Raw genomic sequence first — 5,803 nt, forward strand, 5'->3', positions numbered from 1 at the left:
AAAACCAGGAGCGTCTAGTCTGTATCTTTTCTTGGCCACATAACTTTGGCTAAGACAGTGGTCTCCCACTTTGCTCATTTAGAGAACGGTGCCACTCTTCCTAGGGTGGACGAGAAGAGGACCTAACTCACAAGCGAAAAATACTGTACAAGAAAATGCTAGTGCTAAGATTACGTCACCCATTGGATTTGGTGTGTTCTTTAAGAACATATGAGCTACTCTACGGAGTAGTAGTCTAAGAATAGCTCTTCTTCAGAATAGGCTTCAGAATGGTTAGTTTTCACCCTCTCAATCTCTTTGTTTTAACAAAATTGTTCTCTATTTTTTTAGCGCACAAAAGAAGTTCCAGGACATGGCTATCACAAGAAACTCATCTTGGCAATATCAGTGACTGTGCTAGTGATGATTTTGATTATAACTTTCTGTGTCATTGAGGTAAGACAACAGCTTTTTCAGGTTTCCAAATTATTTTCTCTCTTCATAATACATTCAGAATCCACAAACTGAACATCAAAGCCACTTTCCCACCTGCTACTGCTTGATATTCCTGTTCAGTCATGAGGACTGAGATGTGCTCTATTCTTTTATTGAAAATTATATCCCAGGAGTTCTTAAAGGAACCCCACATCTAGAGATCTCTCTGGAATTGAAACCACGGTAACAAACCATGAGGCTCTTTTGAGAAGTTAAGTTTAATAGGCCAGAGTTGACAGGATAGCAAAAGTTCTTCAACTCAAAACAATGTCCATTTAATGGACTTACTCACCAGCCACTCTCTTTCTACCACTGGTTTCTTTCCTTGTCTGAAATGAGGAGAGAGACATAATCTCCATCCTCATGGAGGAATGTCACCCTGGGAGGAAGGACATGGCTAAAAGATAAAAAGTGTCATCTTGTCGATTCATGAGGTTTCCTTAGCAGCTTTCGTCTCCAGTGTGAAAGGCATTGCATAAATAGGTTCAGTTACAACACGGCAGCCTAAATCCTGCATCAGGCTACTCTAAACCATGTCATATTGATAGTCGCCTGTTCCTGGAGATTCAATTACATAATGGTTTATTATCCTAACAGGCAGGTGCTAACACTGAAAAGAGTGATTGAATAAGCTTACAGGGTGTGGGTTTTGTTAGTGAGGCCTTTGCCACTTCGTGGTATGAAAATAGTTTCTGATATTGTCTTCTAGTACTTTTATAACATTTGTTGTTTTTTAGTATTTTCAAATCCATCTAAAATTTGTTTGTTTTTTAGTGTGGCTCAGGGATCTAACTTTTATTTCACTCCATGTAGATCCAATTGTTTTAAAATCCTCTATTGCAAGGCTCATTCTGTCTTCACCCATCTACAATACTCTCTTTGCCTGGACTCTATTGATCCAGTTATCATTTCCTGTACCAGTACCAGTACCAGTGCCACACTATGTATTCCAGTTGCTCTATAACAGATTTTGATAACTGGTAGGGTAACCTCCTGCTCTTTTATCTTCTTTTTCATACATTTTATTGCTATTCTTGCATATTTTCTCTACCAAATGTCAGCTGACTTCTTTTGTTAAATAACCATCTTGGGATTTCAATAGGATTATATTGAATTTGTGAGGTAATCTGAGGAGAGTTGACATCTTTACAACATTCTAGAAAAATGGTATCTCATGTCATGCATTCATTTCTTCTTAATGATGTTCAGTAGAATTTTAATGTTTTCATCACATAGGTCTTACACATTTTTTGTTAAATTTATTCCTAGGTACCTTATGAATTTTTATTGACATTATGAATGGGTTCTTCCTTCCATTTTTCAGTCAGTTATTCATGGTATGTAGCAAAGCAATTGAGGTTTGCATGTTAATCCCTCGATTTTGCATGTAGCCATCAATTCTCATATTACTTCCAATGAAATCTTAGTTGATTCACTTGGGCTTTTTAGATTGTCCATCATTTCATATGCAAATATATTTTGTTTCTTCCTTTCCAGGACCTCATTTTTCTTAGTGAATGGATTAGGACTCCGTCAACAATGATGAATAGTAACAATAATAACAGGCATCCTATGCTTCTTCTTGACTTTAAAACAACACTGCTGTTTAGGTGGCTGGTAGACACTTTTATTTTCTTTCCTACTTCTAAGAGTTTTTATTAGGCATTATCTGTTGAATGTTAGCTAATACAGTCAATAAAATGCATTGTATTTTATTGCTGCATGCAAGATCCTAAGTTAGGACGAGTCAAAGGACTAGTAAACAGGATAGAATGCCAGTCCTCAAAAAAGAAAAGTTGTCACCTCCCTGGGTCGATAAGACTTAAAATCAAAAGGAATGAATAAAGATTTAGAGATAGTGGTCATAGTGATGGATAATCGTGATCATGTTGTTTTCCAAAACAGATTCATACTCATAGAAGAGCAGCAGAGGAAGGAAAAGAAAGAAGCTCAAGGTAAATAACAGTCTGGCATTTTTTAAAGTAGAAATTTAGAACTAGAGGAGAACTTAGAATTCATCTACTTCAATCTCCTCACTTTGCAGTGAGGAAAACACCAAGGTCAGGAAGAATACTGATTTACCCTAATGCTTTGCCTGGATTCAGCCAAATTCGCTCCTTCGCCAAAGCGAAGCTAGAATGGGACTGGCCCAGATGCATCTGCTGTCACTAGCCCCTTAAGCAAAGAGGGAGGAGAGGGAAAGGCTTTGGTTGTACCTGTTTCTGCCAGTGGTAGGCATCAGGCCAGGCCAGAGGCCTTCTAGGAGGCTCTGTACAAGGGGTAGGGAAGGCACATGGTCTTGGGGTAGCAGGGCTGGTCTCCTTCAAGGCTGATGGAGGTGGAATAGATGCACCCTTTCTGTAAAGCAGCAGGAGAACTTCCCTGCTCAGCCTACTGGTTTTCACACCCCACCCTCTATTCCCTTTATCCAAACCTCAAGAATGTTCACTGGGAGAGGCCTGAGACAGTAGTCTGTCTCTTCCTTTTATTACAAGGAAATGGAGAAGGAGAAAGGGAAAAGATCGTGCCCCATGTTCACACTGCTAGTGAGGGTCAGAAAGAACATGGTTCCTTGCCCGTTGGGGACTTCTCTGTTGATTATACTGTGCTTGGGCTGTGAGGCACATTTTATGTCATGACTCAGTGCACACACACCATATAGACATAAGGCGATCCTAATACAAACTTATATGTACTCTAATTTCTTTCTATTCCGTTTGTATTTGAAAAGAATATTTTGTGTTTTAGTGCTGGTCATGACCTTTAAACTGATGTCACGACTCCCTCACTCATCAGTGACAGCCTACGGTAGGAAATCAGCGAGCTGGAGAACTTGGCTAGTTGGACTCAGGCATTTAGTTGGTGTGATTTAACTCATAGTATAAATCAGCTAGGAAAATAAAAGCACCTTCTCCCTCACCCCGAACAAATGATGCATGCGAGACTAAGTCCAAAGGGGACTGATGTAAAATGCTTCTGGAAAGAGTTAAGTGCTTCCCCCAGGGCCGTGGTGCATTTTTTTTCACTGCACCAGGGCACTTGGCCAGGACCAAGGAGGTGAGTGGGGCTGAAAATCCTGCCCGTACTCCAGGCTAAGCCACAGACACATCACCCCAGAGTCGTTGTGGGGTCCTTGTGGACAGATACAGGGAACTTCTAGAAGTCTAGCTCGCATGGAATTACTTCCAAGGGCCCAGGTCTGTGGTGATTTTACTTGTTGTGATTATGGGCTGAGGTACCCATTTAGTTCTAATAAGTCCAGAGCTGTAGGTTGTGAGAGACGTGGAAAGTGGCATAAATGACTAATTATTGGTGTGTGTTTTTCTCCAAGGAGCTTCTTTCAGATTCTGCTGTATAAGAAATGCTCATCAGAAAGTGAGAGTCAGGTAAGTTTGAGGATAAAGTACCGTGGCAGGGGAAAGCAGGGGAAATGCAGAATTAATATTTCCCTGTCTGTTTTCTAGAAGAGCTCTTCATGGAGAAGGTGGCCACTTTGGCTTCGGGATATGTATAGACCTCTCAATGCCACACGCAAGGAAAAGATGACACAGAAACTACATGACCAAGATTCTTCTGATGATGATGAGACCACTGATAAAAGTAGCAGGTAAATGATTGGGGACGATTTATAATTCTTATCTAAAGTGAGGAAATAATGAGTAGTTTAATTGTGCCTTTCAACATTAAATGCCTTGGCATTCCTCTTCTTCATCCAGGGAACTTCACGAAGTCTTAGTAGAGAAGAGTCCTGTTATAAAATAGACTACTGACCAGCCAGGTGAGGAAAGGGAGACAGCTCATGACAACACCACAGAGTGAACCCTCTCCTGCCTCAGGGCACCTCCCCATTTTGTTTTGTAATATCAACTTTTCAGTATTGCTGGTCAAATTAAAATCTATAAATTCATAACCAACTCTGGCCATGTGGTAATTAATTAAAATATAAAGAGTTAAGTCTTTACATACAAATAACAAGTGTCGTTGATGAGAAAAGCAGGGCTGAGGTTAGAGCCCCTGTGGTAGCCAGTACTTCCTCCAGAGGCAGTGCAGGCAAAGAAGCATGAAGAGGGGCTTCTCTTCCTCGTTTCCCCAGAATAGTGCCCCCCTGGGAACTGGAGACACATCGTCCCTAAGGGGTGTCAGTTACTAAGTCAAATAAGCACTCATTCAGGTGCTCTCTCCCCGGTTCACCAAGTGCCAGTTATGTACAACATACTTGACCTCCTGCCCAGCGAGGACCATTCACTTCTGACCCCTCCCACGAGGTCTTTGGGGCTGCCGGGATATTTGGATCACTAAGCCTACCTTCACGGTGGGGGCTGTTTTTGTCCCCAAGCTCTTAAACTCATGAACAAATGTGTGCCTTGTCTTGGCTCCAGGATGGCAGCTGTGTGACAGGCTGAGGAGGTTACTAGAACACACTGGAGAACAGACCCGGAGAGAGGGCTCTGAGGGAAAAGGGAGGAGGGCTGAGGGTGTGATCATGGCAGGCTGTACAGAAAGACAAGGCGAGGAAATTAAAAATCAATGTAATCAGAGTACATTCTTAACCTCAGTGGTGAGTAATATTTACATAGTCACAAACCTCTAAACACTGTTAATTGACTGGAAATAGTAATAGTTAACTGAACGTCAAGAATGGACTTGGGGTGGGTCAGGAAGGTGTAAAAGAACTAACTTCTTGTTTATGTTAGGAATTCAGTAGACAGTATCTAAAGTGGCTAAATCAAGAGCTAGAAGTGCATGAGACATGGAGAGGAGCACCAGAAGATTCAGCTAAAAGCCTCTCCCCAGAAGTAACCAGCCCAATATGCTGGCTGGAGGGGGCAGGAGGGTCGGGGCAAGGAACTGCTAAGGATCATTATATTTTATCACCATGTCATTCCATTTAATACTATTTAAACTGTGAACTAGGTGTGCAGTACGTTTTCTTGTTTTTTTTAGTTCATTAGTTTGTGATCTTTCTTTTTTCCAGCTTTTTGAGCTATAATTGACAATAATAACAACTTTTAAATCCATTTTTTAAAAGAGAGTGTGGAAAGAACCAGCCTCCTATAACAGAACCCAGAAGAACACTAGCTATTCCCATAAGGACAGAGATGGTTGTATTAATACTAGTTTGACAAATCCAATTAGATGCCACGCAAGGATACGTCTGGGGTTCAAACAAAAAAGGACGTCACTCCAGTGCTCAGGAGAGCACTTAGCAGGGACCTAACTGGATACGGAAGGTGAGAATTGCCAGAATTGTAATAATAGCCAGTCATCGTCCAGTGGTTACTACAGGCCAAAAAATATGATCTTATTTAATCCTCACATCACCTGATAT

This window comes from Hipposideros armiger, unplaced genomic scaffold (assembly GCF_001890085.2).
Source record: "Hipposideros armiger isolate ML-2016 unplaced genomic scaffold, ASM189008v1 scaffold_2131, whole genome shotgun sequence".
In the NCBI taxonomy this organism is placed as follows: Eukaryota; Metazoa; Chordata; class Mammalia; order Chiroptera; family Hipposideridae; genus Hipposideros; species Hipposideros armiger.